Here is a 15,546-nt window from a genome sequence, read left to right as displayed (position 1 = left end):
AAATTCTATATAATATTAATCGATTAAGTTAAGGTGTGTATACTTTAAAACTCTATCAAATAAGCAATATAATCTCAAGTTCTAACACTGATTCATGGTTCCATTGCATATATATACTGTATGAAAGCAAGATAAACTATAGACAAAGAATCGATTCATACCTCCATTGTAGAGAAAGAGTTTGATTCTACCGAGAGTGTTGTCTCCTTGGTGAAAATAAGTTACTTTTTGCTTGAAGAAGTTGAGAATCCCAAAGTCACGGTAGTTTTCTTATCTGGGCTTCTTCTAAGACAGGACTTTGATTTTATGTGGGCTTCTTTTAAGACAGGAGTTTAACATATCCCAAAGTCAACTTATTTGGGTTGTTTGGGTTTAATCTTTTGATATTTTCTCCTTTTATTTAATTTTAAAAAAATGATTTTTACATAATAGTGTTATATATTATGTTTTAATATAAGTGGGTTTTTGTATTATTTTGATTTTAAAATAAAATATTGCAATAAATTGTATGTTATGTAATATTTACTGGATTTTTTTAAAAAGTATTTAATTAAAAAAATATTTACTCAGTTTTGTTGTACACATTATTAAAATATTGACTACTAAAAACGTAAAAGAGAAATGTTAAAATATGAGTTAAGAGACTTTTAATTGGTTAAAATGTGAGAGAAAGAAAACTAAAATAAAATACTGAGATTTAACGTTAAACTATAATATTAGTTTTATATTTCAAAATAAACGGAACCTAAATAACTGTAATAAATAAATTAAATAAAACTAGAAGATAACCGTTTATGTTATAAAAATTACAAACTTTGATAAAAAAATTCAAAATTTAAAAAATTAGGAGCGCGCGTAGCGCGGGCAAAAAGTCCCTAGTTGTTAACGAAAAGATGGTATCTAATTATGAAATTTATTAAACTTTAATTACCTGAAGTTAATTACACACAATATAACTTGTTTAAAACGGGGTGCATAAAATAATCGAAGATGACGGACTTGATTCGAATGAAAGAATAGATAAATTATTCTCGTTTTCGTCAAGAGTCGAAAAACAAATCATGAAATAAAAATTTAAACCCCGCTATTTATGACATCCTTATAAAAAAATAACTATTGACGGAGGAATTTGGTAGTAAAAATGTTTGAGATTCGCGGTCGAAAACAAGATCTGTGACAGTGGTTATTCGTCGGAAAACGTGAACAGTATTCGTTGGATTTTTTTGAACAGTGTTTGGTGTTTGTGATTATTGGTGGTTGAGATTGCTTAGGGTTAGTGGTGGCTCCTTTGCACTCTCGCTTTTGACCCCTTACAATTTGCCTACGTATCCTTATTTATAGGGAATCAAGCCAACATAGTTCTTGGGGAACAAAAAAACCTAATGGGCTTAGATCTCTTATCCCGAGGTCCAGTAGGAAACCTACTGTAAACCGTCTTCTACTAGCTTTAGGAATGTCCGCCGATGAAGCCCAACCATAAAGGCCCAAGGCTCCTCCACGGCTTCAAAACTTCACGGATAAGGCATCTCCCTGGCCAAGGATAACCCTCCGCTACCAGCTGTTTCTCTAGTTCGTGGATGCGGGTATGGTCGTGGTTCACCCCAAATATTGGATGCATCCTTGTCCCCCGGATAAAGAACCCCTACCAGATTGCAGGACAAGTGATCCCAAGTTTTTGGGTGTAAAGTGCAGGTTACTCAGAAATCTCCCAACGAGGATACCCGTTGACTACAGAGACAGGGCTCCCAAAGCACATACCAGAGTTTACCCCACATCCCCAATGAGGACACTCATTAACTATAGGAGGAGGCCTGGATGGCATACCCCTGGAGGTATTTGACCACATACACCGCCTTTATGCGGTTGCATTATAGGAAGGAGTTCTTCAATAGAGTACCCGCAACAAATAGGTTAGTAATAATAATCTCCTTCTTCCTTGAATCATCCAAGCAACCATGCTGAAATCCTATCCAAGCTATCTCTTCTACTTAGGGCGCACCTTAAGACCTTCCATAGGTGAGGAATTAACTCATGGAATTACCCAAACTCCCTTCTTCATGTAACAATAGGGCGCGCCACCAAAAATAAGGGCGCACCTTCAGCATCTGTATGATATTTTAACTGCCAATTCTTTATAAACACAGGGCGCGCCTTCCCTTGATCAATGGGCGTGCCTATTTCCTTTGTAGTAAGGAATTTTGCCTTATCTTCTCCTTGATTTTAGCAGTTATGTCCTAATCTTGTCCACTTGACCTGCGTTTGACGCAAATAATGTTTATACCAAGTTTTGGGTATAACAACTACCCCCCAAATTTTATATGCTATTGAAAATAGGATTGAAATTTTTCGTATTTCTTCATTATCTGCTAAAAACTTGTATAAATATATTCTCTCTCTCTCAAAGCGCGCCTTCAATAGGGCGCGTCTTCGGAATCTAAAGCGGTTCCTTGATTTTCGGGAATCGTGATCGACGAGATGGACGTGATTCGCAGTTGCCATTATCAACTATAAATACAAGCAAGAATCATTTTTCTTACTTTTTACTTTACTCTCTCCCCCTTTTCACTTTACCCTTTCCTATGAAATTACCAATGCCGGCGGGATCAATTTTGCTCGGAATCGGCCTTTTTCTTCACCATTTCCTTAACCTTTTTCGGTCAATCTCTTTGTTAAACAAAATGGTACGAGATATACTCCTTCTTTTCATATTTCATTTTATAGACTAGAGGCAATGGTAATGTAACTGTTCATATTTTTTATGTGTTCTTCATAAATCTTATATGTATATGTATGTATATCATGTATATGTCAGTTTAGATCCACAATTTTAGGGTTTCAAATTCAAATTTATGTTTTTAGAATTTCAACCATTATTCCGGAATAATTTATGCCCAATTTGGATTTAAGAAGCGTCTATTCACTTTTACTATCATATTGCATAATTTATTTAGGGCGCGCCAACAGCATAAGGCGCGCCATCTCATTTTTAATATCACTTCGTAATAACCATCCCCTAAGATTTTAAATTTAGACACGCTTTCCCTTGTTGAAGCGCGCCCTACCCCTCTTGTTTCTTTTTATTTCAATATTTAATATCGTAACACAATACATGGGACGCGTCTTCTCTCAGGGCGCGCCTTCTTCTTTAGTCATTCTTGCTATTTTATTTTCCTCTTTTTGGACGCACCTTAATGAATTTTTCCTTTTATTTGACAGCAGGAAGACGAGGGCGCGTCTTCTCCTTTTCATCCCTTCAAGGATTTCCTCATCAATCTTGGAATATACTCTCCTCCCAACATCTACTTGGCCCCACAACCTTCAAACGCTCACCATATCCTCGAGTTCTTGCATCAAGTGGCGAGCCTTGTTCAAGACTCTAAGGAAGGCAAGCTAATGGCAGATTCTTCAAACAGTTCTTCTTTGGATAATGATCCTCTAGCCCAAAGAAAGGAAAAAAAGCTAATTTCAAAAGAAAGATCACCACTCCCAGAAGACAACGACTTAAATGATTGGCTAGAGGGGTTGAACGCTGACATATATAGAGGATTAGAGATAGGAGTTAATGTGGGAGATGGACCATACAAAGTTTCGTATAGAGCAATTTCTCCAAGCCTATCTCCTCATCCATCTCAGGGCGCGCCAGATTCTCATGATTTCGAAGGCGCGCCTGATGAAGAATCCCCTGTCCTTAGAGAAGAGATGAACTTTTTTGATGATGACACCTGTCCATTTTCAAACTCCCTTGAACCCTCACTTGTCCCATTTATTCACTAGGAGGTTTCAGACAGTGAACTAGACTTTGATTGGAGCAAATACGAGAAGTGTACTGAAGCTGTGAAGAAACTCTTCAGGAAAGAGTAAGGAAAGCTATTCTGTGTCGGGCTTTCTTTTAGCTGCTCAGATGAACAGTTAGAGTGGCTAATGGAATTTTATGACATGGAGGGCATTTGGGCGCCCCCTTTAAGCATGGTGCGTCCACATATATTTAATTATGGGAGGAACTTTAGGATACCAAGAATGGTCACAAATCCAAAGCTGATTTCCCTAGGAGTGGGCGCGCCCCTCCACCCTTATCTTAGGGAAGTTATTGAATTGTATTATTTGGCACCTCTTCAGCTCTCCCCAAATAGTTATAAGTTCATTCTGGCCCTGTACATCTTGTACATGGACTTAGGTTTTCCTCAATCAACCATGGATGAAGTGAGCTACTTTTTTAGCCTAAAAAAGTAAGACCATGGATATTACTATTTAGTCGTGGACAAATAACACAATATAAAAGGACTCTCTTCAGGAAAAGTAAGCCATGAAAAGGGCTCGAAAGTGAATTTCTTTTATTTATACGACGTCCCCAGAATCATAATTCAGTTTAACACCTCTCCAAGTAAGGGCGCGCCTTACTTTATCCTTTTCTTTTTACCTTCCCTTCTTTATATATTTTCTTACTTTTGTTTTGTTGTTTTTTTAATTTTGTTCCCTTAGATAAACCATCGGTAAAAGCACTTTAGGGCGTGCCCAAAAGGCGTGCAGAGGCCCTACTTAGAGTGGCTGCTGAAAGGTAGAAGCTGAAAACCTTAGTCACTAGGACTAATTTGATGTGAACAAGAATTTTATCTAATCGAGTGGGGAAAAAACGTAAATATATAAAATTCAGGAAAGGAAACCCTGTTTCTCGCGTTATTGATGTGGACAATGAGGAAGAGGTTGAAGAAGAAGAAGAAGAAGAAGAAGAATTAGAAGACAACAATTTTCAAGACGAGACTCCTACATGTTTGATGTAGGATAATTCAAATAGGCGTGCCTTCTCCTATAGGCGTGTCCTCTCTATATTTTTTAGGTTAAATAATCCATAAAGTGTGCCTCCATAATTTAGGAGCGTCCTAAATCATTCTTCTGTTGTAATTTTGTTTATTAGTCCAAATATTATATGCTGCACTTTACCATCCTTTGCTTGCATTTATCTATCACTTTTTTCTTACCAACTTCCACTCTAATTTTTTTATATTTCAGTTTGAGGGCGCGCCCTTTTAGCAAAACGCGTCTTATGTTCAGTGCACTAATTATTATTATTATTTTTATAGAGATATGGCTCCCCCAAAAATTCCCAAATCTTTTGGGGCGCGCCTAAGTGACAAGCCTAAGGCGCGCGTGCAGAAGAAAGATGCTCCAAAAAGCCAGAAACTTACCCCAACTCCTATTCCCACATCTCAACCAACTCCCATTCATAAAATAACTGTAGTAGACTTGACAGAGGGTCAAGGCGTGTCCAAAAAAGTCAGGAAAGATGGCACGCCTTCAAGCTCAGAATCTCTGGCACTCAACCACCTCAGCCCTATGGCTTCCCTTTATGTGTCATATGAAGAGGTAAAAGAGTGAAAAGCTATGAGCCTAGAAGAATCTATCAAAGCTTCAATCAAAGCCTCCTGTCAATTGTTTTATCACTCTACTCAGTATGTTAATAGACATTTGGAGGAGAGGCGCGCCTTGAGAGACTACAGGGAGATAACAATATTCTTCCAAATAATCTCAAAGATAAGGACCTCCTCCACTCCAAGGACATTAAAGCAAAGGACTCTCAGATCTCCTTCCTTAAAGGGGAAGTGGAAAACTTGGGCTCCCGGCTTGATATTGCCAACAAAAGGCTGGATTCCTTCACACTGAGCTAGAAGAAACAAAGCTCAGGATTGAATATCTTGAAGGACAACAGAAGGATGGTTGGCTAGAGGAGAAGAAAGTGATAACAAAAAATACCTTTGCTCGTGGTTTCCATTTCTATAGAATTGGGTTCGTAGAAATTGACCCAAACTATTCTTTTGAAAAGTTTGGTGAAGAGACTGTTGCAGAAATGACAGAGTTTTAGAATGAGTATGCTGCTGAGATTAGAGAAAGGAGAGTTGAACTCGGTCTTGAGGAAGAAGAAGGCGTGCCTACTGAGGACCCTAGCGCCTGGAGTTGATCCCACAGTTCCTCTTCAATCAATTCCACCAACTGATGATACTCAGGTTGCACCCTGAGCTTTTTTTAAATTGGTTTGAACTTGATCTCTTAATACTTTGAGGTGCCAGCCCTCTTTTAATGTTGTGCAACTTGTAAGGCTAATTACCTTTGTGTTGGATTTGTGGAACTGTTTCCCCTTTTATTTTGAATTTGCAACTATTTTAATTTCCAAGTCGTATAAGTGTGAAGCTTCTTCCTTTATTAGGGTGCGCCCCAATATTTCATGTCTTAGTTAGCAAACGTTTTTCTTTGAAGTAATTTTTTCAATTACCCTTTCATAGAAATTTTCTAAGATAAATCTGTCAAGGCGCCTCTACCATTAGGGTGCACCTTGTAGGTGTTGATTTTTGTTTTACTTGTCTACAAATGCTTTACTTTCTTTTCATGTCTCTGACTTAAATGTATAACCTTGCCTTTATGCATTTCCCAAGTAAATTTTGTTGAGACACTTCCATCCTTAGGGCGCGTCCTCATCATTTGTTAGGACACCTTCACTGTCAGGGCACGTCTATAAATAAATACCAAACTTTGCACTGACTGGAATATTTTTAAGTTTTTATATTGATGGCGCGCCTGCTTGGCCATGGTATATCTCAAAATATTTATTTGTTTTTTCTGTTATAAATTTGGAACATGCCTTATGATCTGTGGAGTTTTATATTTTACAAGCTGAATACTATCTGGGCGTCCCCTGCTACGGGGCGCGTCCTCTTATCCTTTTTTGTGAGTTTACTGTATGAGCTCTCTATCTAATTTTGTTTAAATAAATTTTAGAGTTTATTGAGGTGCTTCTACCCTTAGGGCGCGCCTGAGGCATCATCTTACTATAATGTTCTGAAAAATATATAATTAAATATCTTTTTCTCTTATTAATACTGCACTCTAGTGTGAAAATTACACCAGTCCCATGGCTATTATGCTCTGTGGGGAAATTATTTGAAAATTTTATCCTTCAGCTAGTTCCAAGATTCGTAGTCATATATACTACCCCCTAGGCTATGAAGAATTTATTTTCTACTAGTCTTTTACATAAAATCAATCATAGAATTGAGGGGGCCGAGGCCGCACCGTACTGTTAATGTTTGTCGCAAGTGCTCTGCATTACAAGCTCGAAGGATGAGTTTTCCATCTAAATCCTCCAAACGATAAGTTCCTTTCCAAAGTATATCTTTGACCCTGTATGGTCCTTCCTAATTAGCTCCAAACGTTCCATACTGAGCTATTTTGGTATTTGGCATGGCCTTTCGTAAAACGAGATCTCCCACCTTATAAGGCACAGACTTTACCTTCTTGTTGAAATACCTTGCAATTCTCTGTTGATATGCAACAACTTTCAACTGAGAACTCATTCTGGCTTCGTCCATCAAATCCAAGTGGAGCCTTTGATTGACCTCTGCATCTTCCTCAATGAACAAATCCCTTCGTAACGATCCAACCCCCACTTCCACGAGAATCGTAATCTCATACCCATAGGTTAGCATAAAAGGGGAATCGCCCGTAGTTGACCTTGGAGTTGTGTTATAAGACCAAAGGACCATTGGTAGCTGCTCTGGCCAATCTCCTTTCTTTTCTTCCAGCTTGGCCTTAAAGTGTGCTTAATGATCTTGTTTATGGCCTCAGTCTGGCCATTACTTTGTGGATGATAAACTGCAGCGAAATCCTTCTTGATGTTAAAGTCTTCGCAAAGCTTCCTTAATTTTTTGCTATCAAATTGCTTCCCATTATCAAATATGAGTTTATACGGAATACCAAATCTGCAGACTATGGAATTGAAGATGAAATCTTTAATTTTCTTAGCTGTGATTGTGGTCAATGGCATAGCTTCTACCCACTTTATAAAATAGTCTACAGCTACCACAACATACTTCACACCCCCTTGGCCTTGGGAAGCTCCCCAATGAGGCCAATTCCCCATATAGCGAAAGGCCAAGGACTTACCAACAATATTATGGATGTTGTCGGGGCATTAGAATAATTAACAAATCGTTGGCAATGATTACATGCCCTAACGAAATTAAAAGCATCTTCTTTCATGGTTGGCCAATAATATCCTTGTCTAAGGACTTTTAATGCCAACGAACCACACCCCGAGTGGTTGCCACAGATACCATCATGCACTTCCCTGAAAATATAATGCCCCACTTCTAGATCTACACATCGTAAAAGTGGTTGGTTAAATCTTCTTTTATATAGAACCCCATCATATTCAACATACTTTGCATCCTGATAACGAAGGCGTCGAGCCTGTAGCTTGTCTTCCGGCAAAGTTCCTGTGCGGATATAACTATGAATCAGGGTCATCCAAGTCCCCTGCGGGACCTCTTACATATGAAACACACTTATTTCCGGAATACTTGGAATTTCCTGAATCCCCAAGGGAATCTGTCGTAGCAACATGCGGTCCATCGGTGAGCCCATTTTTTCCAAGGCATCCGCATTGGTATTTTCTTCTCTTGGCACGCCTTCCAGCTTGGCACTACCAAATCTTTGGAGTAAACGCTGTACACATCTCATGTATAACTCAGTTTGAGGGCCTCGGGCTTGGAACCCTCCATTGACTTGATTTACTACCAACTCTGAGTCGCTCTGGGCTATCAAATTCACAACTCCTACTTCCAAAGCTATCATCAGACCATTGATCAGGGCTTCATATTCAGCGCATTGTTGGTGACATAAAACTTAAAGTGAATGGCACTCATCAGATGATGTCCCTCCAGGGTAATCAAGACAATCCCATCTCCTACTCTGCTATTATTCACAGCCCCATCGACATGTAGAATCCACCAAGGGTGTGGGAACTCTTCTCTCACTTTGTCAGGGGCATTCCCCTGTGAGGAAGGTTCTGCCAATACTATAGCCTTCTCATCTACCTCAGAATCGAACTCAAGTATGAAGTCAGCCAACGCCTGTCCCTTAATTGCTGTGCGATGGCAATATTCCAGATTAAATTATCCCAACTTGACTGCCCACTTCAGCATTCTTCCTTACGACTCGGGCTTATGTAAGATGTGCCTTAGAGGATTAGCGATGCGGACCTCTATCCGATGAGCTTGAAAGTATGGCCTTAAATTTCGTGCCGCAAGGAAATGGGCATATACTAACTTTTCCATGCTGGTGTACCTAGTCTCTGCATCCAACAATCTCTTACTCACATAATACACCGGTGACTGGCGGCCCTCTTCCTCTCTCACCAACGTTGTACTGATGAAATATTCTGAGATCGCCAAGTAGAGAATTAACGTTTCCCCCTCCTATGGCTTTTCCAACATAGGAGGACTCCCCAACTATTCTTTGATTTTCTGAACGGGTTCCTCATAGTTCGAGGTCCATATAAAGTCTTTTCCCATGCCTTTAATCTCCTTAAAGAACTCTTTGCATCTGTCTCAAGATTTTGAAACAAATTGATTGAATGCTGCAATTCTTCCTGTTAAACTTTGTACTTGCTTGACGCTGGTGGGAAATTTCATGTCTAGCAGAGCTTTGATTTTCGTGGGATTTGTCTCGATTCCTTGGCAGTTTATTATGGACCCCAAGAACTTCCCCGACTCCATGCCAAATACGCATTTCCGAGGATTCAGTTTTATTTTATAGTTTCTCAATATGTGGAACATTTCGGCCAAATCCGCTATATCATCCTCCGCCTTCTTGGATTTTACCAACATATCATCCACATAGACTTCCATTATTTTCCCGATCTGCCTCTTAAACATCCTCTTTAACAGCCTTTGACAAGTTGCCCCGACATTGATTAGACTAAAAGACATCCCGATGTAGCAATAGAGACCTCTTTCTGTGATGAAGGATGTGTGCTCTTGGTCAGGTTAATATATGGGAATTTGATTATAGCCAGAGTATGCGTCCATGAAACTCAGCAAATCATGTCGTGCCGTAGCATCAACCAATTGATCAATTCTTGGCAATGGGACGCTATCCTTTGGGCAAGCTTTATTTATATTCTGTGAAGTCCACACAAGTTCTCCACTTCCTATTGGGTTTTTTCACTAACACCGGATTTGCCAACCATTCCGGGTAAAAAGATTCTCTGATTAGTCCGACATCCAAGAGTCTATCCACTTTCTCTGCCAAGGCTATAGCCCTTTCTCCACTCACAGCCCCGCGCTTTTGTCGAATTCCTTTATATTTGGGATCGATATTCAATCGATGGCACATGACTCTTGGATCAATCCCAATCATATCTGAGTGGCTCCACGCAAATACATCAAGATTTGCCAATAGAAATTTTGAAAGTCCTACCTTCAGCCTCAAATTTAACTGAGATACAATCGTCATAACTTTGCTTGGATCCTTCTCGTCGATTCGTATATCAATCGTATCCTCAGCCGACCCTATATTCTCTGTGGGCATCGGTATCCATGGATCCAAATCGAGTTGATTATGATCTTCATCATTTTGTTTAAAAGGCGCATCCTCTAGAGAAAGAGCATCAACTTCCTTTATGAAAGGAGGCTGTTCGCACAAAAACAAGCAAGCGTACGCGGTCACAAGTAGTATAAGATTAAGTTTAGTTCGTTCCCACAGAGATTGGTTTAAATCAGGATCTGTACTTATGCAAAAGTGTATGATTATTATTCACTGCTAAGACACGTATCAAATTGAGTTTGATTATCTAAAAGTAATTATGCTAGAATGAATTATCTAAGAGATTAAAATCAAGTTACTTATCTGAAATAAAATATTGGATTCTAACTTCATTAAATAATTTATTCAGAGTTTATGCCTTTAATCATAGTATGTGATGATTATGATAACTAATCAGACAACACGAAATTAGTACACGCTATCTTTCAATATACGTGTACCCTACTACTCATAATCCATAATTAAGATAGAAGCTGGGAAGACACCAATTATGTTTAGACCCTACATGTCTATAAGATTTGAAAACATAACCGTTTAAGAGCAAGTTATCTATTGAGATCACATAGGGCAGCGTAAGATGGTAAAAATTACACTACGAATTATGCATGTAAAAATATCCATAAATCTATGCTAGCATGGCAAGTTCTAAACCCCTATATCCACTTTTGCATTCAATAGAGATTAATAAACAACTTAGATGTTAGCTACGCATCAAAGAAGATTAGGCACAACCATATTAGGAAATCAATAATTCATCACACACTGAAAACTTTAGGCAATCAACTACTAAACTCCATAAATAAATCTGTTAGAATCCCACGATAACGATTAGTTTATAATCGAACGGCTCGTCATCATGGGTTCCAATGAAAACATGATAGTAAAAAGGTTCTGAATACTAAAAGAGAATATTTAAGTATTAAGGTTTAGAAAACAAATCCGAAACAAGCATCCAAAGTATCACCTAATTAGAAGAATACAAAAGAACAATGTAGAACTAAATCTTCTTCTTCTTAGCCGTCTTGTGAGCTTTTTAGTTTCTAGAGTTCTCCCCTTGTTCCTTCTTGTTTAATTCATCTCATTTTGTTTATTTATATGCTCCAGGTTGATTTGGCCGCTCAGAATATCCAAAACGTACTAAAATCAGGGTTTTGTCCGCCTGACCTAGTACGGGCGCGCTCTGCTTCTGGAGAATAGGGCGCGGGCGTGCCTAAGTCAAGCGCGGGCGCGCTTGGCTTCTGGAAATTTATGCAGATTTCTTGTTCTCGTTTTGATCTTCTCGCAAGCGCTCACACTTCATTTTCTGATCTTTTATCACCATAAAAGCATATAGAAGTCCATTCCTGCCTCCAACTAAAGCCCTGCACATACTCAACACAAAATGCATTAAAAACACCACATACTTGAGGTCAAATCATCAACTTAAGATGATATGAAGCATTCTAAATGGATATAAAATCCACTTAGCAAACCCCCAAACTTAAATCGATGCTTGTCTTCAAGCATAAACAGACACGACAACTACTACTACTAATGCATGAATGCAACTAAATGAATGAATGCAAATACATGACAATGCAAAGATCCCCTCGAAATAACCATAATCAAATCAATAAGCCAAAATCTCAAAGAATGCTAAACAAAGCTCGACTAAATCCAATGCACTCACTTACAAGCACATAAGCGTGAGTGTGTGTTTTGCTTATCAGATATACTCCCAACACTAGATCAAAACTATATCTTAATATTCGCCAAAAAAAATCACAAGTTTATAAGTAGAATGAACGTTAAACACATCACAACTCCAAAATACATCCATCATCACTGGAGTTAGACAAGGATTCATATTACAACACTGAACACATCAACACAAATGCTTATTTGACCGCGCAATGGATGAGGCCCCGAAAGACTTATGCAATAATACCCATATAGCGAGCGTTAGGTTAGCGGATCCCAGACTGGACAAGCCTTAGGTCACTAGACACAAAGTCCCGTAGAATTTAATTGCTCGAGTATTAAAGAGCTCACCCGTGGTCAATTCTACATAATCACATACTACAAAATTTTTTTCTTTTTTTTTCTCATTTTTGGAATGAGTGCATTTCGCTCCATCTCATCCAATCCTAGACTACTCATAAATATGAGCGGTTACTAGCCTTTTGACGCCTAACTTTTATTAACAACTAGCAATGAAATCCCTGGTTTCCCCTAATCTATATTTTAGTGCTCCTTCATCATCAAGGGAATACCAAGCATTCTAAATGTAAACAAGTGATTAAATTTCAACCAAACAAATATGGCCCTTATCTAGCCCAAAAGCAACCGATGAGATTTATGAATAGTTTTTTTTTCTGGATATGCAAGTCAATTCATAAGAACTTAATCATCCCTCTATTCGTCATCACTACACCCAAATCAACACCGACATACCAACCGAAAATAGCTCATCCTATGGGATCATGTTATATGCGATGAAAATGCTACTAAATGGACTCACCTAATAAGCATGAACAATTATGCAAACAATTATGGCCTATATGAACAATTATGCAAAATTATGAATGAACTACCACTACACATGCAATATAATTCCTATATGAACATGACTCTACTACTACTAATCCTTAAATACCACCCCCAAACTTAAAATATTCAATGACCCCATTGAAGGCAATAATAAGGATAACAAGAGCATACCTAGCTGTCGGCAGGATCACCCTCTTCGGGTGGAGAATCAAGCGGCGGATACACTGTGCTAGCTCCAAAAACTGGCCAATCAACCTCGACACCAGTGGCTCGAAAAGCAGTACCTAGAGCTTGTGTCAAGTCCTCTGCAAAATAGCGGTGCATGTCATGCATGACATCCATACGCTGAGTCAACCGCCTGTACTAAGCATCACCAATACCAGACCTATCAACTGTCTGCTGTACACGAGAGGACCTAGCAGCTGCCTGCTGCGCACGAGAAAAACCAGGGGGATCCGGGCGTGATTTGAGCTCAAGTGTGGGAGCTTCTTCAATAGATGATTTAAGACGCTCTTGAGAATTTTTTAGCTCTGCTAATCCAATAGACTTGAATGGCATATCCAACTTCCTCTTCCATGAAGATGCATTCAACAACTGAAGTTGCTCTGCTCCTTCTTCATCTTCAATATCAGATTCCCCTGTTAAGGCTCTCTCTAAGGTATCTGACCTTAGAAATTGCTTAATCTTCGAATTCACTACAGAGTCGACCAACTCCACTTTATAGCACTCATCATCATCTGTTGGGAATTTCATTGCATTGAACACATTAAAAGTGACATCCTGATCTTGAACCCTCATTGTAAGCCCTCCTTTTTACACATCGATCATAGTTCGACCTGTAGCTAAGAATGGTCTTCCCAAGATAATAGAAATCTTCTTTACCCCCTCAAAGTCTAGGATGACAAAATCGAAGGGAAGATGGGTTTATCCACTTTAACCAAGACATCCTCCACTATACCTCGCAGATAAGTGATGGACCGATCAGCCAGTTGTAAAGACATGTTTGTAGGTTTTGGATCAGGCAGACCAAGTTTCCAGAAGATAGACAATGGCATCAGATTGATGCTAGCTCCCAAGTCACACAAAAACTTGTCGAAAGATAACTTGCCAATGGTGCATGGTATCATGAAGCTTCCTGGATCTTTAAGTTTAGGAGGCAGTTTTTGTTGCAGCACCGCACTACACTCTTCCGTTAGAGCAACGGTTTCCAACTCCTCAAGCTTCAAATTCCGAGATAGAATACCCTTCATGAACTTAGCATAGCTTGGCATCTGCTATAGAGCTTCCGCAAAAGGTATATTTATATGCAATGTCTTGAAAACCTCCAGAAACTTGGCAAATTGCTTGTCAAACTTCCGCTTCTGAAGTCTTTTAGGATATGGAGGAGGCGGATAGACCTATTTGTCTCCTGTATTCTGCTCAGGAATAGTGTGTTCAGCAGAATTTTTCTTTGTTTCCATTTCACCATCCTTTTGATCAGCTATATCATCAATATTTACCATTTCTGGTACAGGGGTAGGCGCGAGCGCGCCAGTATAGAGCGCCGACGCGCTTGGCTTCTGCCAAAAAATTTTAGATTCTGATTTTTGATGGTTAGCGACCTTTCTAGATCTCAAAGTGATTGTTTTCAACTGTTCTTTGACTTCCCTTTTGCCTGGGTTAGCTTCCGTATCACTAGGAAGAGTTCCTGTGGCCGATTCAGCAACACATTAGCAATTTGTCCTATTTGATTTTCCAAAGTTTTGATCGAAACCGCTTGGCTTTTACACATTAGCCTCAGTTCCTCCAATTCAGATTTTTCATTAGCAGATTGACCGGTACTTCAATGGCTTGGCTCCAAATTGATGATAAGGCTGTTGTGGATGTTACATACCACTCTGATTATTGCTCCAGCTGAAATTAGGATGGTTTCGGTTGTTAGGATGATAAGTGGAAGGAACTGGTTGTTGCGGTCTCTGAAAATTGCTCACAAACTGTGCCGACTTACTAGATATAGCACATTGATCCGTCGCATGTGTACCTGCACAAAGCTCACAAACACTTGCTATCTGATGAACTCCATAGTTAGCCAGAGAATCCATTTTCATAGTCAACACCTTTAGCTGAGCAGCTATAGCTGTAGCTGTATCCACCACCAAAATACCTGCTACCTTGCTTTGTGGCAGTTTCTGAGTTGGGTTTTAATATTCATTAGCAGCCATCATTTTAATTAGCTCATAAGCTTCCTCATAGCTCATTTCCCACAAGGCTCCACCTAATGTTGCATCTAGCATAGGTCTCGACTGAGATCCCAACCAGTTGTAGAAGTAATTGATTACCATCCAATCAGGAATTTCATGGCGAGGACACTTCCTAAGCATCTCCTTGTAGCGCTCCCAAGCTTCACATAAAGATTCTCCCAACTGTTGTGCAAATTGAGTAAGAGCATTCCTGATTGTAGCTGTTTTTGCCATAGGGAAGAATTTAGTAAGAAATTTCTGAGCAAGATCCTCCCATGTCGCAATAGAAACTGGTGTTAGAGAGTGTAACCAACTCTTAGCTTTATCCCTCAGAGAAAATGGGAAAAGTCTCAGTTTCACAGCATCTTCCGAAACACCGTTGAACTTGAAGGTGTCATAAATCTTGATAAAATTCCTAATATGC

General features: G+C 39.2%; 1 non-coding gene across 1 annotated transcript; it reads left to right on the top strand.

Annotated features, from left to right (window-relative positions):
• Nucleotides 1–15,234: 15,234 nt before the first annotated feature.
• On the top strand, nucleotides 15,235–15,341 carry LOC141663227 (small nucleolar RNA R71). Its single transcript, XR_012551306.1, has one exon. It is a non-coding gene; the product is annotated as a small nucleolar RNA R71 (small nucleolar RNA).
• Nucleotides 15,342–15,546: the final 205 nt, after the last annotated feature.

Source organism: Apium graveolens, chromosome 5 (genome assembly GCF_009905375.1).
Source record: "Apium graveolens cultivar Ventura chromosome 5, ASM990537v1, whole genome shotgun sequence".
Lineage (NCBI taxonomy): Eukaryota > Viridiplantae > Streptophyta > Magnoliopsida > Apiales > Apiaceae > Apium > Apium graveolens.
The sequence above is the reverse complement of the archived record's forward strand: the minus strand, read 5'-3'. Positions and strand labels throughout refer to the sequence as shown.